Consider the following 26,185-nt stretch of genomic DNA (forward strand, 5'->3'; position numbering starts at 1 on the left):
CTCCCCCATGCAAACATCCTACCCTCTTCCCCACCTATGACACCCCCCTCATGCCTCCGAGGCCGCCTTCTGTCCTCCGCCATCCCCGTCATTATCCCTCCTCAACCCCCCAACCCACCACCCGCGCCCTGCTTCCTCCCGTCCCCCAAGCATTCCCGGCTTTCCCCTTGGCCTCGACCAGTCTCCTGGCCACCCCCAGCCCGGCTACGGCTCTCCTCCCCCGAGGTCAGGCCTTTACCACCGCGCGCTCCCCCCGCGCGCCTCCCCCTCCCCCGCCCTCCCTGGGCCCAGGCCTGCCAGGCCGAGCGCTTTACCGCGGGCGAGCGCCGAATCGCGCGGTCACCGAGTGCAGGCGGCGTCAGCTCCAACCTTTCTAGGGGCCTTGAGAGGAGGGGAAGGGGGGAGGGGGGAGAACTTTTGCGGTGGCAGCTTCAGCAACAGCTCCCACCCCAGCGCCTTTCTCCTCTTCCTCCCCCTCCTCCTCCTCCTCCTCTTCCTCCTTCTCTTCCTCCTCCCAGAGCAGTAGAGACGCAGACATACCACGCTAGAGCGCCACCGCGGTCGCCGCCGCTGCCGGCACGGTGCATTGTGGGAAATCCCGCACATGGGAAGAGCAGCGCGGGGGCCCGCCCTCGCCTGGCCGGGGGACTAGGCTGGGAAGACCCAGCGTGGCTTCGACTCTGGCGCTTGCGTGTCACTGACCTGGCGTAGCCAGGGAAGCTGGCTCCGAGCCGTGGGTCCCAGGGCTGGACCTGGAAGGAAAAGATCAAAACGGAGGAACTCTTTGAGAGGAATCTTCCCTCAGACTTAATCAAGGCTTAGCGCCCCAAGAAGTGGCGGACCCGGGAGTCTGAAGCGTTAGAGGCCCCGCGAAGTGGAAGGGGCACGGACCTAGGTGAAAGGTTAACTGCCTGTATTTCTTAGCTTTTTCGTTTATACTTTTACCCAGCCCTCTCCCCCGCCATCTCCAGTAGTTGGCCTCTGCCACCCCAAATACCTCTTTTCCCCGCCTCTGCCACCCCAAATACCTCTGTTCCCAGAAACAGCAGCCCTGCACCCTTGAAACCAGAATGCTGAGATGCCGAGTGTGAGCATTGAAAAGGAGTAAGAGATCCGTCCCTGGACCCTGTTGCGCAGGGTCTTACCTGGCATTTCCTGCTCACTTCACCTGATGCCCAAACCTTCTTGTTCTGTACAACAAAGACTTGGTAATGATCTGCATAGAGCTAGATCATGCAGTTATGTCTCATCCCCTGGGGGCCCTTTAAGTATCCTTAGCCGAATTGTGACCTCCTTAATAGTGAGACCTTAATGGTGCCTTCATTCAACTAACATTTATTAGGCGCCCTGAGGTGCTTATGCATACTGAGGTGGTTTACAATTACTCATCTCTGTGTCCCCACCCTAACACAAGGCCAACCGCTTAACATAAAAGATGCTCAGTGAATGTTGAGTAATTATGAGCATCAGGAACTTGCCATGAGATGAAACACCTTCATAAAGATTTCTTCATAATTGTCTGAAGACTTTACTTAGTGCTGTATACTTAAACATAATCTTTGAGGGGAGGGGGAAAAGAAAAAGGCAAAAAGGGCATTAAAATATCTAAAGAATCATTTCTGGAATGTCAACACACACCCTCCAACCCCATGCCAACTGATGTTCATTTGAGTAGTGCTTTTTGGAGAAACTCCAAATTCCAGCCTTATGCGCTTGTGATGGCACTGAATTAGATTAGTGTCTGCAAGGTTAATGTACCCCCAGGCATTAACTTCAGCAAAATGTGATGCCTGTTAAGAAATAGCTGAAGACAAGTGGTTCCGCTTAATTTAGACACAGGTAACTCAGAAGAGCAAAGATAAAACCACAGCTCCACAGTCAACTCTGTGTGCTTTCTCCATTCAAAAATACAAATTTTTATAAGATGACAGTGCATATTCTGAGTGCTAATTGCAAGAAAATGGTGATACAAGCTAGAGCAAGAGACAGTTATCTGGAGGACACCCTTCTGGCACCTTCTAGCATCTGCAGTGGCATCAAATTTAGATGTCAAAATACAATTTAAAAAACACCTCTGGCATCAAATAAGCAGACTCTTGAGTATTAGGCAAAGGGAAAACTAATAACTGAAAAGGGCTGAAGTCTTGAAGAATACGCCCAGTGGACTAAGATTTATTGGTTTAACATTAGGAATAGATGTGGTTCTCTGCTCAGCCCCATAACTGAAAAACAATAGGAAAACTGTCAAAAATGGGCAGAATAGAGAGCTGGACAGTTATAGGTGTAGTCCCTGCAGAAGTGGCGGTGGAGATCAAGTTTAGACCTTTTATAGGTTAGCCCCAGTTTTCCTCTCCATGTTCCTCTTGCTCCCCTTCCCCAACACCAACCCTAAGCATTCAGTCTCCTTTCCTTTCCATTTTTTTTTTTTTTGTCTTTTTATTTTGAAATAATCATCGACTCGCAGGAAGTTACAAACATAGTACAGAGATTTCCATGTATTCTTTACCCAGCTTCCCCCAATGGTGACATCTGATGAAGCTCTGGTAAGACATCAAAACCAGGAAATTGGCATTGTACATTACTGTTAACCAAGCTACAGAATTTACTCTGCATTCGTGTTTGTGTATACAGCGCAATGCAATTTTACCCCAAGTATACATCTAGATACTGAACTATTTCACTACAATCAAGATATAGCACTGTTCCATCACCACAAAGGACCTCCTTCATGCTACCTCTTTGTATTTGCAAACACATTTGCAAATGCTCCTTCCCACTTCAATCCCCCCACCCATCTCTGCCCCTTCATAATTACTAATCTGTTCTCCTTCTTTATAGTCATTTCAAAAATGTTATATAAAGGGAATCACACACTTTTGAGATTTGTTTTTCATGAAGCATAATGCCCTTGAGTTTCATTCAGATTGCTGCAGGTTTCAAAAATTAATTCCTTATTATTGCTGAGCAATATCCCATTGTATGGATGTACCAAAGTTTGGTCAACCATTTATCTATTGAAGGACATTTGGGTTATTTCCAGTTTTTTGCTTTTATGAATAAAACTGCTATGAACATTTGTGTACAGGTTTTGTGTGAGCTTAAGGTTTTATTTCTCTGGGATAAACACCTAAGAGTATGATTAATGGGTCATATGGTAAGTATGTGTTTAGTTTTTTAAGAAGCTGCCAAACTATTTTCCAGAGAGACAGTATTGTTTTCCATTCCACCAGAACTGTATGAGAGATCCAGTTTCTCCCCATCCTTGCCAGGCTTTGGTATTATCACTATTTTTTTTTTAATGTTAGCTGTTTTAATAGGTTTTAGTGATATCTTATTGTGGTTCCTTTCCTTTCAAAAGGTGTTCTTTCTCCCCAAAATTAGTTCCCGAATTGGATGTGTGCTAACTCTCCAACTCCTATTTTCCTTGATGTCCTTGCAAACAAGCTCATAGGCCCCTTTTGTTGAAGGATTTCATTGCATGCCACTGAAGAGAAACACAAATGTCATTTATAACTTATAGCGGTTCTTGAAATACTAAGTTTATATAACTTGTGTCTTTTTTTTTAATTCTTACTTTAAGATGGTTCCAGGAAACATTAGTCAAATGGGCCTGGGAGTTTCTTTTGGGAGGTGACATAAACTAAGCTAAGCTGCTCAGGATGCAGTCCAGAGGTGGCAAACTTAAATGTCCAAAAAGCCAAGTAGTTAACATAAATATGTAAAGCAGGCCAGATGTAAGAGAATTGACAGTGGAAGGGTCTATGGAGAGCTTGAAAGCTCGAGCTTCCCCAGGACACAATCAGGGCTCTCTGTTCCTCCCCATTTGGCAGATGGCCGCATGTACTCGTGTAGTGCCAGCTGCATCCCTGAGACACAATGGTGACGGTCGCCGTAAACAGATTTGGCCTAATGGTTGCCTGGTCACTTGGACTGCTTTTAATTCAGGTGTTGCCGTCAATGATCCCTTCATCAACCTCAACTACATGATCTGCATGGTCTAGTATGATTCCACCCATGCTAAGTTCAAAGGCACTGTAAAGGCTGAGAACGGAAGCTTGTCATTAACAGGAACCCATGTCTTATCTTCCAGGGAGAAGATACTGCCAACATCAAATGGAGAGATGTTGGTGCTGAATGTTTTGTAGATTCCACTGGTGTCTTCACTACCTTAGAGAAGGCTGGGGCTCACCTGAAGGGTGGAACCAAAAGAGTCATTATTTCTGCTCCTTCCACCATTTCCCCCATGTTTATGATGGGCATGAACCATGAGAAATATGACAGCTCCTTCAAGATTATCAGCAAGGCTTCCTATACCACTGTGCTGGTTTGAATGTATTATGTCCCCCAGAAAAAGCCATATTCTTTGATGCAATCTTGTGGGACAGACATATTAGTGGGGAATGAACTGGAACCTTTGGAATAGGTTGTTTGCATGGAAATGTGCCCCACCCAACTGTAGGTGATAACTCTGATGAGATATTTCCATGGAGGTGTGGCCCCACCCACTCAGGGTGGGCCTTGATCAGTGGAGCCATATAAATGGGCTTACAAACAGAAGGAACTCAATGCAGCTGTGAGTGACCTTTTGAAGAGGAGCTACAGCCAAGAGGGACACTTGGAAGAAAGTACAGGAGCCACAGATGAGAGAGAGTTTGAAGACGGCTGCTGAAAGCAGACTCTTGCTCCGGAGAAGCTGAGAGAGGACAAATACCCCAAGTGCAATTAAAAGTGACATTTTTGAGGAACTGCAGCCCAGAGAGGAATGGGAGAAAGCTTGGGAGAAAGCCATTTTGAAACCAGAAGTCCAGAGCGGATGCCAGCCACGTGCCTTCCCAGCTAACAGAGGTTTTCCAGACACCATTGGCCATCCTCCAGTGAAGGTACCCGATTGCTGATGTTGCCTTGGACACTTTATGGCCTTAAGACTGTAACTGTGTAACCAAATAAACCCTCTTTTTTTTTTTTTTTATCATCATTTTATTGAGATATATTCACATACCACGCAGTCATACAAAACAAATTGTACTTTCGATTGTTTACAGTACCATTACATAGTTGCACATTCATCACCTAAATCAATCCCTGACACCTTCATTAGCACACACACAAAAATAACAAGAATAATAATTAGAGTGAAAAAGAGCAATTGAAGTAAAAAAGAACACTGGGTACCTTTGTCTATAAACCCTCTTTTATAAAAGTCATTCCATCTCTGGTGTTTTGCATTCTGGCAGCATTAGCAAACTAGAACAACCACCAACTGCCTGGTCCCCCAGCCAAGGTCATCCATGCAACTTTGGCATCATGGTGGGACTCATGACCACAGTTCACGTCATCACTGCCACCCAGGAGACTGTGGATGGCCCATCCAGGAAACTGTGTTGTGATGGCTATAGGGCTCCTGAGAACGTCATCCTTGCATCTACCAGCACTACCAAGGCAGTGGGCAAGGTCTCCCTGCGCTGCATGGGAAGCTCACTGGTATGGCCTTCCACATCCCTACCCCCAAAGTGTCTGTCATGGATCTGACCTGATCTCTGGTGACAGTGGCCAGATGTAATCAAGAAGGTAGTGAAGCAGACATCAAAGAATCCCCTAAAGAGCATTCTGGGCTACACTGAGGACCATGTTGCCTGCGAATTTAACAGTGACACCACTCCTTCACCTTTGATGCAAGGGCTGGCATTGCCTCAATGACCACTTTGTTAAGCTCATTTCCTGGTGAGTGCAATGAATTTGGCTGCAGCAACAGGGAGGTAGATCTTATGGTACACATGGTCTCCAAGGAATAAGAGCCCCCTGGATCACCAACCCTAGCAATAGCATACGAGGCAAAGAGAGACAATCAACTGCTGGGGAGTCCGTGCCCCAATTCGATCCCCTAACCCTGAGAATCTCCCATCCTTAACATTTTCCATGCCATACCCCCTGAAGAGCCCTACCTTGTCATGTACAATCAATAAAGTTCACTGTACCAAGCCAAAAACAAAAGGCACCCCAATATTCATTTACAACTGATGGTTTTCAAGTGACAATTTGAAAATCAGGAAAACAAAAGAAATTAGAAATCTGAATTTTGAGTGAACTCTCCCAAATATTGTTGGCAACTGTCAGTTTCCGGGCTGATATAACACAATACCACAAACTGGGTGGCTGAAAACAGCAGAAAGTTATTATCTTAAAGTACTGGAAGCTAGAAGCCTGAAATTAAGATGTTGGCAGGGCCATGCTTCTTCTGAAGTCTGTAGAGAAGATTCTGTTCCATGCTTTTCTCCTGGCTTCAAGCAGTGACTTGTCAGAAATCCATGGCAGGCTCTGCCTCAGTCATCACAGAGGTATATCACCTCTCTCAGTCTCTGTCTGTGTCTCTGTCCCCTTATAAGAACACCAGTCATATTGGATTAGGATTCAGCCTAACCCATATTGACATTATCTTAACTAATAATATCTTCAAACACACTTTTTCCAAATAAAGTCACAGTCACAACACCAGGGGTTAGAACTCGAACACATCTTTTTGGGGGACACAATTCAACCCATAACACCAAATAATTTCATTTATTTAAAAGATGAAAGCATGTCAGACAATACATACAATAAATAATTTAATATGTGTAAATTATTTCAAACAATACACAATACTTGGCACATAGTTAAATGTTCTATGTGTTATAACATTATTATTTAAAGAGCTTAAAGATGGTGCTGAACCAAATTTTCTAAAATTAGAATTCAATAGGGAAAAAGTTCCTGCAAGTGGATTGGAGCAAGGGAAAGAGTAGAAACTATACAAGTACAAGAAAAGAATAGGGGAGATGTGATTTAGGTGGAAACATATCTCAGAGAATGTTTAGCATGGGGGATAGAAAGGGTGTAAGATAACTAGATCTAGTAGGAAAAAAATTAAACAATTAAATTGCAGAAGAAATATATAACATTATTCAGAGAATTTATTTCTGAGCATAATCTTTGCCTGAACAGTTTTATAAGGCTGATGAAATTGTTCTATTGTAAAGATGCTTGTTACTTTCTGCCCATCAAATGCCAGTATATCAAATTCATACTTCTTCTTTCACAAAGTTTAAGCAGAATCAAAACAAGTTAACTCGTTTTATTTATATTAAAGCTGTGGGTTGCCATAACATGGAAATAACGGCTACTGGAAATTTTTATCATCCTAGAGCTTTCAAAGTTGTCACACGTTTGCTTATTGCCAAAGTGCAATATATGCAAAAATGAATTTCTTTTATTTCTTGTTTTTACTATCTTTATATAATTTAAATTTTAAAAGCATGTCAGAATTTTTGATTTACCAAAGTATATTAAAACTACCCCATTGTTCAACAACTTTAGAAGTCAACCCAAAGAAGGAAGGTTGTTTTCCCAAAAATGACCACCTTCCTACTGGCCAAGGTAGAGTTTAAATACCTATTAAAAACCCACGTACAAGGCAATCTGTTCAGTGCTGGGGCTCAGAAAAGGATAGGGCATGGCCTAAGGGCATAAGGAACTCTAAGGCTAGTGGGGAAGATAGATTAAAAATGAGATAATTTAAGCATAATATGCTGTGATAAAATAGAGGTATGTACAGGTTGCTTTGGGTTCTCCCACTGAGGGAGCCTGTGGACTAGCACACAATTTCAATACCAAAACAATCCTTTCCAACTGGTTTACACATTTACAAAGTTGCATGTGGAATTCTGTTCAAAAATTAAACATTATGCAGGACTTTCTTTCACATTTAGAAAAGCATTTATCTCCTGATAATTAAAAATATGCAAGCTTTGAAGCCTGTCCTCTCCAAATGCACACACAGATCACACACACACACACATCTTAAAACAACAATCGAAATATGAACAAGTAATGTTGAAGAGGAAATGTAAGTTGAAAATTGGGTGAAAGTGATCTACAGCAGTGATAGGGAAAGAAAATGATAGTGTCAGTGATACAGAGGATAATTTTCTGATGGGAGGAGACTGCTTAAACTTTTCAGTCGCAAATTGATTTTTTTTATATGACGACCATTTCCCACTTTTCGGAAGAAGATTATACAGCTACATAAGCTTCACTCTGCCTTGATGGGAGGTGGGTAGGGGGTGGTGTGAAAGGCTCAAAATCAGCTGATTTGGGGTTTTGTTTTATTTGCAAGAAAATAAATGTCTATGTCACTACTAAAGTCAGTCTCCATGTAGCCTCAGGTTCCAAATCATCTAAGTCTGCATGTGTCCTCCCTAGACCTCAAACACAGATAGATATGACATCCAAAAACTAATGTCCAAAAGGAAGGCCCAAGTCATCAAGAAACAGTTCATACATAGGCATTTAGTTTACAAAAACAGTAAAGTGTGTAGTATGTTGGGAAAGTTTCCATCTTTTTTATTTTTTTTAGTGTTTTGGTGGTTATAAGATTAAATATCGGTTATTTGGAAGCTTCATTTACCCCAAATACCACATTCCCAAGGATGCCATGTAGTAGAGTTATTACAGAAAAGAACAATAAGATTTTTAATACAATTTAGTTATCAAAAAACCTTTATGATATATTCCTATGACCCATATTGTTGTAAGAAATATTGCTATCACCAGTTTTTGTTAAATTCAATTTTATTGCGATATAGTCGCATACCATGCAGTCATACAAAGCATGCAATTGTTCACAGTACCGTTATATAGTTGTGCGTTCATCATCAAAATTAATTTTTGAACATTTTTATTACCACACTCACAAAAGTAATAAGAATAAAAATTAAAGTGAAAAAGAACAATTAAAGTAAAAAAGGTCACTGGGTGCCTTTTTTTTTGCCCCCATTTTTCTACTCATCCATCCATATACTGGACAAAGGGGAGTGTGGTCCATAATGGCTTTCCCAATCACATTGTCACTCCTGATAAGCTACATTGTTATACAATCGTCTTCAAGATTCAAGCTTTCTGGGTTGTATTTTGATAGTTTCAGGTATTTACTGCTAGCTATTCCAATTCATTAGAACCTAAAAAGGGTTGTCTAAATTGTGCGTAAGAGTGCCCACCAGAGTGACCTCTCGGCTCCTTTTAGAATCTCTCTGCCACTGAAGCTTATTTCATTTCCTTTCACATCCCCCTTTTGGTCAAGAAGATGTTCTCTATCCCACGATGCCGGGTCTAGATTCCTCCCCAGGAGTCATATTCCATGTTGGTAAGGGGATTTACACCCCTGGGAATCACCAGTTTTTAAATCACGTAAGTTGTTTTCTAGAACCTCAGAAAAAGGGAATAATGGCATCAAATTCTGAATATACTGTTCAGTCAAATAACATTAAATGTTTTGAAACTTGCATGAAGCATGGATTTTAATATTAATTCAAATGTTTAATACTTAAAACTCCTATATACCGAGTAAGAAGAAAGAGTACAGGTATATATACATATATCCCCACTGTGCAGTGGCTTTCCCTACACACCCTGTCCTCTGATTGACAGGGTTGTTATCAAGGGGCCAAAAACCCCATGGGCCACAGATAGAAATTTTGGCCTCCCTTCCTGGGCAGACAGCAGAGAACAATGCCACTTAGAGAAAAGATATTAGAATTTGAGAACACCTCCCAAATAATAAAAAAAAGTAATGATACTAGAGTGAAGATTAGCCCTCACTTCTTGCAATCACTAGATATTTTTTTAAATGCCTGGTATGTGTCAGGCAATGTGCTGAGTATTACGGATATTCATTCCCTTGAGAAATCTGTACGTTTGTTCTTTTATTCATGGAACAAATTGTTACTGAATGCCTGATACTCTATTAAGTGCTAGAAATACTATGTCAAATAATACTCTTCCTTCCCAAAAGGAGTTTACATTCATTAGTTGGAGAATTAAAACTGGAATAAGCCACTTTGCTTCGGGATGATACCCGTTAAGACAGGAATAAGCACAGGATGCTGGGGGTGGACACAGCCCAGCCCGGGGTCCAGAATGGATTCCCCAAGGTGACATCTAGGCTGAGAGCTGAAGAGGGGGAGGGGAACAGGTGGAGGTTTTGAGCAGAGGAGATGGCATGTGCAGAGTCCCAGAGCCAGAGAGTTTGGTACATTCGGGGACATGCCAGTAGTTCCAAATGAAATGAGTGCAGGAAGTGGTGAAAAATGACACTTCAGCGGAAAGCATGAGCAAGCTCCAGAGTGTCCGGGGGCTAAATTGAGGCATTTGACCTTTATCCCAGGAGTGGTTTTCCCCAAAGTGTGGCTGGGTGAAAAGCAAGAAGATTTTAGAAGGTACACACACCAACATTTTTTTAGTTTGGTAGAGAATGGATTTAATATGCATTGAAAAAATATATAACATACATCCAACACCTAATTCTATTATATTATTGCTTGGGATGAGGCTAATTGATGAAAGTGATTCAATTTATGAACGAAATATTAAATATATTATTTTACAGTTGGTACTTGAACAACCATGAATGACTCATGTTTGGGGAAAACTCCTGAGACCAACAGATTGCTATGGAAAGATTTTAAGCAGGGAAATAATACGATGAGATTTTTTAATTAGAAAAAACACTGGTTGTGGAGAATAGTGTTCTAGTTTGCTAGTGCTGCCAGAAGGCAAAACACCAGAGATGGATTGGCTTTTATAAAAGGGGTTTATTTGGTTACACAGTTACAGTCTTAAGGCCATAAAGTGTCCAAGGTAACACATCAACAAACGGTTACCTTCACTGGAGGATGGCCAATGGTGTCCGGAAAACCTCTGTTAGCTGGGAAGGCACGTGGCTGGCATCTGCTCCAAGTTCTGGTTTCAGAATGGATTTCTCCCAGGACGTTCCTCTCTAGGCTGCAGTTACTCAAAAATGTTACTGTTAGTTGCACTTGGGGTATTTGTCCTCTCTCAGCTTCTCTGGAGCAAGAGTGCTTTCAACGGCCGTCTTCAAACTTTCTCTCATCTGCAGCTCCTGTGCTTTCTTCAAAGTGTCCCTCTTGTCTGTAGCTCCTCTTCAAAACATCACTCACAGCTGCACTGAGTTCCCCCTGCCCGTCAGCCCATTTATATGGCTCCACTGATCAAGGCCCACCCAATGGGCAGGCCAACACTCCATGGAAATTATCCAATTAGAGTCATCACACACAGCTGGGTGGGGCACATTCCAAAGAAACACTCAAAGAATTACAATCTAATCAACACTGATTACATCGGTCTACACAAGATTACATCAAAGATAATGGCATTTGGGGGACACAATATATTCAAACTGGCACAAATAGATAACGGCAGTTTTCGTCAAACTCCTTGGTTAAGTCTCATGAATGGATTCTGATCTCAAATTTGAAGTTGCAACTGGCATTTTCTTTTACGGTGAAACATGATGGTGTAGAATAAATAATAGAGAGTATCACATAATTAGACTACATCACACATAATACTTTTAACTTTATTTGTGTGTGTGTGTCTTTACTGAGTTACACTGTAAAATATTTTTCTTACTGTGAATCAAGATCAAAAAAAAGCTTAAAATCCAGTGAAAACAGACCACTTAGAAGGCCATTGCAGTATTTCAGTCATTCATTCAACTAGTATTTATTGAACACATATTATGTGAAAAATGTTGTTCTAGGCCCTGAGAATATACAGTTGGTGAACAAAATAGATAACGTCCCTGATCTCACAAAGTTTAAAACTATGGTGGGGAGAGGATACAGGAAAAAGTTAACAAATTAATACGTAAGATGGTTTAAGAGATGGCAGGATCTTTTTTTTTTTACTTTTTATTTTTGAAATAATTTTAAACTTGCAAGACAGCTGCAAAAATAATACAAACTTCATACAGAAAACTCCAACATACACCCACCCCAGATACCCAGAGCCACCAATTTTAACATTTTGCCATATTTGCCATATCATTCTGTCTATCCATCCATCTATCCATCTTTCTATCTATCTATTATGAATACATTTTTAAGAGAACTTCCAAGCTCTTTTCCATAATGGCTGTTCCATTTTAAATTCTCACTAGCCATGTATGAGGGTTTCAGTTTCTCTAAAACTTTGCCAACATGGTTATTGTCTGTCTTTTTAGTTATAACCATTTTAATGGGTGTGTAGTGGCACCTCACTGGGGTTTTAATTTGCATTTCTCTAATAGCTAATAATGTTCAGTATCTTTTCATGTGCTTATTAGCCATTCCTATATATTCTTTGGTGAAATATCTATTCAGAACCTTTGCCCTTTTTTTTATTGGGCTGTTCATCTTATTATTGAGTTGCTTTTTTTTTTTCAGATTTCTCCCTTTTTAAAATACATTTTTATTGTGAAATTTAACATATATACAGAACTGTGATAACTTTCAAAGTAGGATTTAACAAGTAGTTAGCAAATTTCAAAGAATGTTATAGATTACAGTTCCACAATTTCAGTTATTTCCTTATTGTGATACATAACATATATATAAAAGGTGATAACTTTCAAAGTATGATTTAACAAGTAGTTATATAGGTAATTTCAAAGAGTGTTAGTGGGTTACAGTCCCATAGTTTCAGTTATTTCCTTATCATTAAATATAAGATGTATACAGAGAGGTGATAACTTTCAAAATACAATTTGATGAGTAGCTGAAGATCAAATTTCAAAGAATGTTATGTGTCACAGTTCTACCATATTATTGAGTTTTAAGAGTTCTGTTTATACTCTGGATAGAAGTCCTTTATCAGATAAGTGATTTCAAATATTTTCTTTCAAGCTGTAGTTTGTCTTTTCATTTTCTTAGTGGTGTATTTTTTTAAAAATTTATTTTAGTATCAAAGATATGACCTAAACTTTCCCCTTTTAACCACATTCATATATTTAATTTAGTGGTGTTAATTACATTCACAATGTTGTGGTATCATCACCGTCACTCATTATCAAAATTTCCCATCATGCCAAATAAATTCTGTACCCATTAAGCAATAACTCCTAATGACCACAATCCCAGCCCCTGGTAACCTGTAATCTTCCAGTCTCTTTGAACTCACTTATTCTAGATATTTCATATAAGTGAGTTCAGACAATATTTGTCCTTTTGGGTCTACCTTTTTCACTTAGCATAGTACTTTCAAGGTTCATCCATGTTGTACCATGTATCAGAACTTCATTTCTTTTTACAGCTGAATAATATTCCATTGTATGTGTTTACCACAATTCTTTTACCTATTCATCCGTTATGGACACTTGGGTTGCTTCCACCTTTTGGCTATTGTGAATAATGCTTCTATGAACAATGGTGTACACCTATCTGTCCAAGTCCCTGCTTTCAATTCTTTGGGTTATAAACCTAGAGGTGGGGTTGCTGGGTCATATGATAATTCTATACTGAACATTCTGAAGAACTGCCAAACTATTTCCCGCAGCAGCTGCACCATTTTACATTCCCATAATGAACGAGTATTCCTATTTCTCCACAACCTCTGCAACTTTTCTGTTTTTTTTTTTAATAGTAGCCATTCTTGTGGGTATGAAATGGTATCTCATTGTAGTTTTGATTTGCATCTCCTTAATGGCTAATATGATATTAGAGAATCTTTTTTCTTTTCTTTTTTCGCTATGTCTATATTTACTTTGGAGAAATGCTTACTCAAGTCTTTTTCCCACTTTTAAATTGGGTTATTTGTCTTTTTGTGGTTGAGTTGTAGGATTAATTTATAAATTCTGGACATCGAAACCTTATCAGATATGTGATTTCCAAATATTTTCTCCCATTCTGTAGGTTGTCTTTTTGTTTTCTTGATGAAATTCTTTGATGCACAAGTTTTTAATTCTGATGAGGTCCCATTTATATATTTTTTCTTTTGTTGCATCCTTTTAGTGTAGTCTAAGAAATCATTGCTTAGTACAAGTTTCTGAAGATGCTTCCCTACATTTTCTTCTAGGAGTTTTATAGTTTTATATGCAGGTCTTTGTTCCATTTTGAGTTAATTTTTGTATATGGTGTGATATAGGGGGGTTCCCCTTCTTTCTTTTGCATATGGATATCCAGTTTTCCCAGCACCAATAGTTGAAGAGACTGTTCTTTCCCAATTGAGTGGACTTGACACCTCCCTTGTAAAGAATCAACTGACCATATATGCGCTGGTCTATTTCTGAACTCTCAATTCAATTCCAGTGATCTGTATGTCTGTCCTTATGCCAGTATCATGCTGCTTGATCACTGTAGCATTGTAACAAGTTTTAAGATTGGGATGTGTGAGTCTTCCAACTTAGTTCTTCTTTTTAAAAATGTTTTTGGCTATTTGGACCCCTTGCACTTCCAAATAAAGTCAATGATTGGCTTTACCATTTCTGCAAAGAAGGCTGTTGGAATTTTGGTTGGGATTGATTGTATCCGTAAATAACATGCTATTTTTATTTATTTATTTTATTTATTATTAACATGCTATGTCATTTAGTTTTTTAATTATCTTAATTATTTATCTCCCCATTAGAATATAAGCTTCCCTTGCACCTAGAACACTGCTTGGCACATGATAGGCACTCAGTAAATATTTTTTTTAATAAACAAGTGAAAGGTGACTCTCAGGTATCTGGTTGGAGCAGCTGGGTGGAGGGTGGCTCACTGAGGCAGGAAACACAAGATGATGCAGGATGTGGTGGGAAATGACAAGTTCAGTTTAGGACATGCTGAGCCTACATGCCTGTGAGACCAATGTCCAGGCAGCAAAGCCCTGTAAGCAGTTGAATACATGGGCCTGGCACTCAAAAGAGCTGGAGGTATAAATGTAGGGGTCACTGACTTCTAGATTACAGTTGATTTGGTGAGACTGCCAAGAAAATAAATGTTGAGAAGAGAAGAACCTTGAAAAACAGAGATAGCAAACTCAGAAGAGTCCAAGGAGAGAAAAAAGAATAATTTAGGAGCAAAACCAGGAGTTGCAGAATCCATGAGAAAGTAGTTTTAAATGGTATATTCCTCTTCTGTATATATCCAAAGAAAGTGAAAACAGGGACTCAAATGTATACTTGTATACCAATGTTCATAGCAGCATTATTCACAATTACTAAAAGGTGGAAATAACCCAATTGTCCATCAACAAATGAATGGCTAAACAAAATGTGGTACAACACACAATGGATTGAAGTTATGAGACATGCTGCAATATGAAACTTGAAAACATTATGCCTAGTGAAATATACAAGGTACATAAAGACAAATATTGTATGCTATCACTTTTTTTTTTATTAAATTCAGTTTTATTGAAATACATTCACACACCATACAATCATCCATGATATACAATCCATTGTCCACAGTATGATAACATAGTTATGCTTTCATCACCACAGTCTATCTCTGAACATTTTCCTTACATCAGAAAGAACCAGAACAAGATAAAAAATAAAAGTGAAAAAAAACACCCAAATCATCCCCCCATCCCACCTCATTTGTCCTTTAGTTTTTATCCCCATTCCTCCACTCATCCATACACTAGATAATGGGGGTGTGATCCACACGGTCTTCACAATCACACTGTCACCCCTTGTAATCCACATTATTATATAATTGTCTTCAGAAGTCCAGACTGCTGGGTTGGAGTTTGGTAGTTTCAGGTATTTACTTCTAGCTATTCCAATACATTAAAGCCTAAGAGGTGTTATCTATATAGTGCATAAGAATGTCCACCAGAGTGACCTCTCGACTCCATTTGGAATCTCTCAGCCACTGAAACTATTTCGTCTCATTTTGCATCCCCCTTTTGGTCAAGAAGATACTCTCAGTCCCACGATGCCAGGTCCACATTCATCCCCGGGAGTCATACTCTGCGTTGCCAGGGAGATTTACAACCCTGGGAGTCGGGTCCCACGTAGTGGGGAGGGCAGCGAGTTCACCTGTCGAGATGGCTCAGTTAGAGAGAGAGAGGGCCACATCTGAGCAACAAAGAGGTACTCAGGGGGAGACTCTTAGGCACTATTACATACAACTTTAGACTTTCCTTTGTGGTAATGAGCTTCATAAGGGCAAGTCCCATGCTTGAGGGCTCAGCACATCAAACTGCCAGTCCCAATGTTTGTGACAACATATGCTAGGGGATCAGCATCTTAAAGTTTAGAGATAGGCCTTACAATTCAGGGATAGAGTTAACTGCTGTAAGAGCTTACAATCTTGGGACTATTACAATTATTGTGTCCACGTTAGGCTATGTTCTAAGATTCAATTCTGAGTTTACACATTGTAGTTAGTCCATATTAGTGAGGCATCATCCCTCTCACCATGTTTTCTCCAACACTTTTACTCCTATATATATATTTTCCTACAATTTTATAAAGTTATATTCACATACCATACATTTATCCACAGTGTACAATCAGTTGTTCATGGTATCATCATAAAGTTGTACATTTATCACCACAATCATGTATGCTATCACTTTTAAGAGATGGCTAGAAATAGCAAATTTGCAGAGATAGAACATTATAGGTTACCAGGGGATAAGGGCAAAAGGGGAAGGGGGAATGTTGAGTTTGAGAAAGAAAAAAAAAAAAAAAAAGATAATTCTTTTTTAAAAAGAGAGTAGTTTCAAGAAGAAAGATATATTCAATATCTATTGTTGTATAACAATTACCCCCGAATTTAGTGGCTTAACACAACACACATTCATTGTCTCAGTGTTTCTTGTGGGTCAGAACTCCAAGCATGGCTTAGCTGGACCTTCTGCTACACAGTCTCTTACAAGGTGGCAATGAGGTGCTAGCCAGGACTGTGGTCTTATCTGAAGGCATAATTTGGAAGTGATCTGCTTCCAAACTCACTCACATGGTTTTTGGCTGGATTCTATTCCCCAAGGGCTGTTGGATAGAGGGTGGATCTCTCCACAGGGCAGTGCATAACATGGGAGCTTGCTTCATCAGAACAAACATGCAAGAAGAATCAGAGAAAGAGGCAAGCATGTCTTTCATAGCCTGGTCTCCAGAAGCGTCATTTCATTGTCTCTCACTTTTGTCTCATTCTATTCATTAGACACAAATTAATAGGTCCAGCCCACATACACAATGGGAAGAGATTACATAAGGGAGTGAACACCAGGAGATGGGGATCGTTGGGAGCCATTTTAGAAATAGCTTACCACAGAAGAGGTGTCACCAAGGTCAAGTGCCATAGAGCACTCACATGGGCAGGAGATTTGGCAAGGAGGAGAAACCAAACATTTTAGAGAAGTCTCAGGGGAATGTGGAGGCAAAGGCCAGGCTGTGATGGACTGAAGGGAGTGGATTGAAGAAGTAGAGACAACAAACATTGACAATTCTTTCCAGATGCTTAGATACAAACAAAAGGCTAGAGATAGGATAGGAGAGAAAGGGTAGAGGGAAGAATAGAGTCAAGGACGAATTGTAGGTTTCTTAGAAATTGAAGAGATCTTAACATGTTTAAATGTTATTGGGTAAGCATGAATAGAAAGGAAGAGATTGGAGAAAGATAAAAAAAGGTATTAGCCCTGAGGAAAAGGGCTCCAAGCACAAATGGAAGTATTAGGCAAAGAGGAAGGAAGGCAGGGTGGGTGAGGATGCAGACCGATTTGTGGAAGGGTGGGAGGAGGTCAATAGATGCTTCAGCTTCACCAGAGGAGTAGGCCATGAGGTCACCTGCTGAAAGGAAGAGAGGAGGTGATGTGGTAGGAAATCCAGGAGTTTGGAGGTTTAAAATGACTGGATTCATAGGAAAAACTAAGAATAATGGTGGCTTTGAGGGCCTTGTTGTGATTAGAAACCGTGAAGTCATATTGGTATCAATCTGTTCTTCTGTGTCACTTTCTCCAACTCAGCTGTAATATAGAGAAGGCAGATAGATTGTCAGAGAGAGCCAGTGAGTTTCATCAGGCGGGTGCTGCAAGGGAATCAACAGCATTAGCAAGAGGGATGGCCCCTGTCATCAAGAGTGGTGGACCCAGTGGTCTAGCTGGACAGAAAGGAAGCAAAGGTGGGAGAGAGCGGATGGAACTGATAGGAGAAAGTAAAAGGGCCAAACCCTCAATAAAATTGAAAACCAGGTACTGGGAGCAAAATGGAATAAGATATGGGAGGGTATTCTTATGCACTATATAGATATACCTTTTTAGGTTTTAGTGTTTTGGAATAGCTAAGTAAATACCTGAAATTATCAAACTCCAACCCAGTAGCCTTGACTCTTGAAGATGATTGTTTAACAATGCAGCTTACAAGGGGTGACAGTGTGATTGTGAAAACCTTGTAGATCACACTACCTTTATCCAGTGTTTGGATGGATGAGTAGAAAAATGGGGACAAAAACTAAATGAAAAATAGGGTGGGATGGCAGGAGGCGGGGTATGATTTGGGTGTGCTTTTTTATTTTTATTTTTTATTCTTATTCTGATTCTTTCTAGTGTAAAGAAAATGTTCAAAAATAGATTGGGGTGATAAGTGCACAACTATATGATGGTACTGTGAACAGTTGATTGTACACCATGGATGACTGTACGGTATGTGAGTATATCTCAGTAAAACTGAATTAAAAAAAAATAGGGTGGGATGGGGGGATGATTTGGGTGTTCTTTTTCATTTTTATTTTTATTCTTCCTGGTGTAAGGAAAATGTTCAAAAATAGATTGGGGTGATGAATGCACAACTATATGGTTGTACTGTGAAGAGTTGATTGTACACCATGGATGATTGAATGGTATGTAAATATATCTCTATAAAACTGAATTTTAAAAATTGACAACTATTTTTAAAGATTAAAGAAAGGTAGATGACTGCAAACAATTCCCTTCCATCATCCCCCCCCCCACCCCCCAAAATGGAATAAGATAGCTGAAAGTGAGATGGTTGTGGTGTCAGAAATAGAGATGATTTTATAAGGGATGGACAACATCAGTTAGTCAAGGAGAAAAATGGTGAGAGCCTAAATAGTTACTATTTAGTAAGCCCTTACTTGCCCAGGCTTACTTGTTAAGTGTTTTACTTGTATTATCTCATTTACTACAAATCTCAATGGTAGAACTTTTATTCTCATTATATAGACAAGGAAATAGGTGGAGAGAAACAAAGTAATTTGCTCAGGTCACATAGCAAACAAGAGGAGTCGAGTTTGAAATCAACCTCTAGGCCAGTAAGTGATTATTAAAGTGTGGTCTCTGGACGAGCAGCACCAGCTTTACCTGGGAACTTGTTAAAAACCGCAAGTATCAGCCCCACCCCAGACCTACTGAATTGGAAACTCTGGGGGTGGGGCCCAGAGCTCTATGCTCTAACAAGTCCTCCAGAGGATTTTGATGCACAGTGAAGTACTGCAGTAGGTGATACTTCCTCTCCAGGCCCAAACTAGGGCAGTTGTGATAAAGATAAGAGAAGAGGATTGGTTGGAGAATTACTTAGGAAGTTAATGGAGATCTAATGGGCGAAGAAACTCAGGTTGATTTCCAGGTTTCTAGCTTAGGTGACTGATAGAAAAATCACCAGAAGAGGAAGGAGGTTTGGTAGAGATAGATGATGAATTAATTCATGTTGGACAAGCTGATTCTGAAGTTCTTGCAGGCAAAGAGATGGAAATATCTAGTAGAAAAATGAATATATGTGTCAGACTGATGAAGAGAATTTCATGACAGAGGCAGGCTTGCAGGGCCTGGGGCAAGAGTATAAGTGCCCACATACCATATCCCTAACTATTTAAAAGTTATAAATCAAACTAATGTAATGTTAAATAAAACACGCTCTCTCCTTTTACCTTGACAAATATATCTTCATAAGGGCAAAATTTTAAAAATATATATAAAGTGATGGATTTTGTATAACTGAAAGTTGGTGAAATATCAAAGATAACTTGGGAGTTCCGTTGATGGGTCAGCAATCTTGGGATGAATAATAAAGTAAAGACACATCATTTATGATTTATTACATATTTTTCCATGAAACATATTTTTCTTGCCTTCCTTTTGGCAAAATCTTCCATACTGTTGTTATAATGAAGATTTCCACATAATCTCTGTTCCTTCAACAGTAGTGATTCAAAGGATTAAAAAATAAATGTAATTGTGTTCAAAGGACATAACATTTTGAATAAATTTTCATCCAAAATGTCCATGTAAGTTTTTAAAATTTATTTTTATTACTTTTTTAACTTTTTATTTTGGAACACTTTTGAACTTACAGGACAATTACAAAAATATTACAAACCCCATACAAAGAAATTCAGTATACCCTCTAAACCCCACATACCCAGATCTACCAATTTCAACATTTTGCCCCATTTTCTGTGTCATTCTATGTAATTGTTTAAGGTATTTTTCCTCTAAACTATTCAAAATTATACATTATAATTAGAAAGCAAAATAAAATTATAATTAAGGAATGTTAACTTTTTTTATTAGAGCAGTTGTAGGTTTATAGAAGAATCACGCAGAAAGTACGGAATTCCCATATACCCCTTGTGCCAGTTTGGATGTATTTTGTCCCCCAAAATGCCATGTTCTTTGATGCAATCTTGTGGGGGCAGATGTATTAGTGTTTATCAGGTTGGAATCCTTTGACTGGGTGTTTCCATGAAGAAGTGACTCAATCAACTGTGAGTGAAACGATGATTGGATAATTTCCATGGAGGTGTGGACTCCGCCCATTCAGGGTGGATCTTGATTTAATTACTGGAGTCCTATAAGATAGCTCACAAACAGAAGGACCTCAGAACAGTTGCAGCTGAGAGACCTCTTTTGAAGATGGCCATTGACAGATGATGCTGATGCTTAGACATGCTTGGAGTTGCGGACCCCTGACGTTAGCTGCAGCCCAGAGAGATATTTTGAAGATGGCCATTGGAAGTAGACTTTGTTACTCCAGAGTTTGCCTGGGAGAAACTAAGAGAATACCCCCAGATGCCTAGAGAGAAACGTCCTGGGAGAAAGCCATTTTGAAATGCAGCCTGGGAGTAAGCAGATGCCAGCTATGTGCCTTCTGAGCTAACAGAGGTTTTCCGGACACCATCAGTGTTCTTCAATGAAGGTACTCTACTGTTGTTGCCTTTGTTTGGACATTTTCATGGCCTTCAGACTGTAAACTTTGTAACCAAATAAACCCCCTTTATAAAAGCCAATCCATTTCTGGTGCTTTGCAAAACGGCAGCATTAGCAAACCAGAACACCCCTCTCTCACACATACACAAGGTTTCCCTAATATTAACATTTTGCATTAACAAAGTACCATTAACTTTACAACTGATGAAACAATATTATTAAAATTATTATAACTATTAAAATTATAGTATTAATTATAGCCCATAGTTTATTTTGGGGTTCACTCTTTGTGTTGGACAAGGCTAGGTTTTGTTTTGCTTTCTTACTGGTAACTTATATACAACCTAAAATTTCCCAGTTTATCCGCTTTTAAAATGTACAATTCTGAAACTTCATACCAATTAAACATTAACTCCCCATTATCCATTCCCACCTGGTCCCTAGTAAACTGTATTCTAGTTTTGATTTTATGCAACTGCATATTCTGCTTATTTCATATAAGTGAGATCATACAATATTTGTCCTTTTTTATCTAGCTTATTTCATTCAACATTATGTCCTCAAAATTCATCCATATTATAGCATAAATCAGAACTTAATTCCTTTTTATGGCTGAGTAATATTTCATTATACTCATATACCGCATTTTGTTTATCCATTCATCTGTTGATGGACCCTTGGGTTGCTTCCACCTTTTGGCTGTTGTGAAAAATGCCACTATGAACCTTGGTGTGCATCCATATTTTTTTGAGTCCCTGCTTTCAATTCTTTTGGGAATATAACCAGAAGTGAGATTTCCAGGTCAAATGGTAGTTCTTTACATAACTTTCTGAGGAACTGCCAAACTGTTCTTCAAAGTGGCTGTACCATTTTCATTCTTACCAACAATGAACAAGTGTTCCTATTTCTCCACATCCTCTCCAACACTTTTCACTTTCCGTTTTCTTTAAGTAGTAGCCCTTTTAGAGGATGTGAAACAGTATTTCATTATGGTTTTGATTTGCATTTACCTGATGGATAATGGCATTGAACATCTTTTCATGTGCTTTTTGGCCATTTGTATATCTTCTTTGGAGAAATGTCTGTTCAAATCTTTTGCTTCTTTTCAACTGTGTTGTTTGTCTTTTTGTTGTTGAGTTGTAGGATATCTTTATATATTCTGGATATTAAACCCTTGTCAGATATATGGTTTCCAAATATTTTCTCCCATTCTGTAGGTTGTCTTTTTACTTTCTTGATAAAGTCCTTTGATGCACAAGTTTTAAATTTTAATTGTCCCATTTATCTATTTTTGTTGTTGTTATTGCTAGTGCTTTTGGTGTAAAGTCTAGCAACCACTGCCTAACACTAGGTCCTGAAGATGTTTCTCTGTTTTCTTCTAGGAGTTTTATAGTTTGGGTTCTTATATTTAGGTCTTTTATCTATTTTGAGTTAATTTTTTTTACATGGCGTGAGGTAGGGGTCCACCTTCATTCTTTTGCATTTGGCTATCCAGCACCATTTGTTGAAGAGACTATTCTTTCCTCACTGAGTGGACTTGGAACTCTGAATATCAACAAAATTATTTAAATTGTCAAGAAAATAAAATTTATTTCAACTTTATTGTTGAAAGTTTTAATTTTTTGATAATTTAAATCTTAAATATTTTATAAAGATAAAACTATTAGCAATTCTAGCAATGTTCATGCTTTTGTTATATTTTGCTACTTAAACCACTTCAGTACCTGGTGGCTTAAAATAACAGCAATATATTATTTCTCACACTCTGTGGATTGGCTGGGTGGTACTTTTACTGGTCTTTCCTGGGCTCACTCATGAGGCTGCCGTCATATGGTGGGTCCACTGAGGCTGGAGGGTCTATGGTGACCTCATTCACTTATCTGGAGAATTTGTGGGATGGCTAAGAGGCTGGGATCTCTCTTTCCACATGGTCTGTCATCATTCAGTGATCTGAACAATGGTGGCTTCCTTACATGGTGGCTGGATCTCAAGAGAAAGAAAGCAGAAGCTGCCTAAGGCCTGGCCCTGAATTGGCAGTGTCACTTCTGCCACATTGTGTTGGTCAAAGCAAGTCATAAAGTCAGCCCAGATTCAAGGGAGGAAAAGAGACTCCACTTCTTGATGGGAGGAATGGCATGAGTGGATGGGGATGGGAGGAATTATTGGCAGCCAATATATAGGCATGGAGTGATCTCTATGGTAAACTGCAAAATAAAAAATGTAAGGTTTAGAATAATAAGCATAATGGCTTATTTGACACAAACTGACACACATATACACACATGTAACTGCATAGAAAAAGGACTGGAAGAAAATATGCCAAATTGCTAAGAGTTTGGAGGTGCAAAGGGGAACGTTCACATTTTATCTAGCCACTTACAGTAACTTCATGTATTTCTTGTACACAAAATGGAGGTAATAATAGTATTCACTTCACAGAGTTCTTTTTTAATTAAGATGTAATTCACACACCATAAAATTCATCCTTTAAAAAGTGTATTTCAATGTTTTTTGGTTTAGTCACAAAGTTGTTCTACTCTCACAACTACCTAATTCCAGAACATTTTCGTCACCCCAAAAAGAAACCTCATTCCCATTAGCCATTACTTGCCATTCCCATCTCTTCCAGCAAATGGCAACCACTAATCTACTTTCCATCACTATGGATTTGCCCATTGTTAACATTTCATATAAATGGAATCATACAATATGTGGCCTTTTATGATTGGCTTCTTTCACTTAGCATAATGTTGTCAAGCCTCATCTGTGTTGCAGACTGTATCAGTATGTCTTTTCTTTTTATGGCTGAATTATATTCCATTGCATGAATGTACCACATTTTGTTTATCCATTCAACAGTTGATGGACATTTGAGTTGTTCTTACTTTTTAGCTATTATGAATAATGCTACCATGAATATTTAGGTACAAGTTTTTGCTGTAGACATATGTTTTTGATTCTCTTGGATATATACCTAGGAGTGGAATTGCTGGACCATATGGTAACTCAGTATGTAACTCTTTGAGAAACTGCCAAACTATTTACCACAGTGGCTGCACCATTTCACATTCCCACCAGCAATGTATAAGGGTTCCAATTTCTCCACATTATTGTCTAATTTCTCCACATTATTCAATCGTATTCCATTGTAGTTTTGATTTGCATGTCCCTAATAGTCAATGATGTTGAGCACCTTTTCATGTGCCTTTTAGCCATTTGTATATCTTCTTTTGAGAATTCTCTATTCAAATCCTTTGTCCATTTTTAAAGTGGGCTGTCTTTATTGCTGTGTTGTTGGGGCTCTTTATATATTCTGGATACTAGATCCTTATCAGATATGTGATTTGCATATATTTTCTCCCATTCTGTGGGTTGTCTTTTCACATTCTTCTTCTTTTTTTAAAGGCAATTTTACTGAGATATATTCACACATCATATAATTTATCCAAAGTAAACAATCAGTAGCTCACAGTATCATCATATAGTTGTGCATTCATCACCACAATAAATTTTAGAATATTTTCATTACACCAAAATAAAGAAAAAATAAATAAAAATTAAAAAGAACACCCAAAACATCCCATACCCCTTAAACCACCCCCCCCAATATTTATATATTTTTTGTCTTTATTTTGTTATTCATCTGTTCATACACTGGATAAAGGGAGAGTCACTCACAAGGTTTTCACAATCATACAGTCCCATGATAAAAGCTATATAGTCATACAATCATCATCAAGAATCAAGTCAACTGGATTACAGTTCAGCAGATTCAGGTATGTCCTTCTAGCTATTCTAATACACTAGAACCTAACAAGGAATATCTATTTCATGCACAAGAATAACCTCCAGAATGACCTCTTGACTCTATCTGAAATCTCCTAGCCACTAAAACTTAATTTTGTTTCATTTCTCTTCCCCATTTTGGTCAAGAAGTCTTTCTCAATCCCACGATGCCAGGGTCAGGCTCATCCCCAGGAGTCATGTCCCATGTTGCCAGGGAGATTCACGCTCCTAGGAGTCATGTCCCATGTAAGGGGAAGGGCAGTGAGTTTACCTGCAGAGTTGGCTTAGAGAGAGAGGCCACATCTGAGCAACAAAAGAGGTTCTCTGGGGGTGACTCTTAGGCACATTTATAAGTAGGTTTAGCCTCTCTTTTGCAGGAATAAGTTTCACAAGAGCAAGCCCCAAGATTGAGGGCTTGACTTATTAAATTGGGAGTCCCTAATCCTTGCAAGAATATCAGGAATTCCCCAGGTTGGGAAGTTTATTATTTCCACCTTTTTCCCCCAGTCCCTCAAGGAGATTTTGCAAATACTTTTTTTATTTTCTGCCCAAAATACTCTGGGATGTATCAGGGTATTACATTAACCTGTACAGAATAATAAGACCTCATTCCCTATTCTAGGTTTCATGTAAATATGTTGTTTAAATAAACTGACCATATAGGTTAAATTAGAAAGTGTGCTGCAGAGAATATAAATTTTGTACCAAATAAACATCTCTTAAATAACAGTCAAAACTCAAGTGTAGATGTGACTGCTATAAGAGCTTACAATCTAGGAACATTTACAGTAAGGTTTATTGAACATTCTGTACTCCTGCATCATCAATTGCCCAATTTCTGCCCATGTTCTAACCTTTGATAACCTATGCTCTCAAATTCAATTCTCAGCATTTGCTAATTATGGTTAGTTTATGTTAGCAAGACCTTACAATATTTGTCCTTTCATTTCCGGCTTATTTCATTCAACATAATGTCTTCAAGTTTTGTTCACCTAGTTGCATGCCACACAGCTTCATTCCTTCTTGCAGCCACTCAATATTCCATTGTATGTATACACCGCAGTTTGCCCTTCTGTTCACCTGTCAATACCTTAAGCCACCTCCACCCATTGCAAATTGTGAATACTGCCGTCATATAAACACCAGTGTGAAAATGCCCATTCATGTCCTTGATTTTAGTTCTTCCACGTACATACCAAATAACAGGATTGCAGGATCATATGGCAACCCTATACTTAGCCTCCTGTGGAAACACCACACTGCCCTCCAGAGGGGCTGCACCGTTCTACTTCCCCACTGACAGTGAATAGGTGTATCTCTCTCTCCACATCTTCTCCAGCATTTGTATCTTTCTGTTTATTTTTTTTTTAGATTGTTCACAAACCATACAATTATCCAAAGATCCAAAATGTACAATCAATTGCCCATTGTA

General features: G+C 39.1%; 1 protein-coding gene and 1 pseudogene across 2 annotated transcripts in view; one reads left to right on the top strand and one right to left on the bottom strand.

Annotated features, from left to right (window-relative positions):
- Nucleotides 1-502, bottom strand: part of ZNF148 (zinc finger protein 148) — a 146,755-nt gene extending 146,253 nt beyond the window's left edge. For both annotated transcript variants that reach the window (XM_037837349.1, XM_037837353.1), the window contains exon 1: nt 315-502. The gene's annotated coding sequence lies outside the window, so the exon portion shown is untranslated. The remainder of the gene's footprint in view (nt 1-314) is intronic.
- A 2,009-nt stretch (nt 503-2,511) lies between these two features.
- Nucleotides 2,512-5,792, top strand: LOC119538305 (annotated as a pseudogene).
- The last annotated feature ends 20,393 nt before the right edge of the window (nt 5,793-26,185 follow it).

Source organism: Choloepus didactylus, chromosome 1, assembly GCF_015220235.1.
Source record: "Choloepus didactylus isolate mChoDid1 chromosome 1, mChoDid1.pri, whole genome shotgun sequence".
NCBI lineage: Eukaryota > Metazoa > Chordata > Mammalia > Pilosa > Megalonychidae > Choloepus > Choloepus didactylus.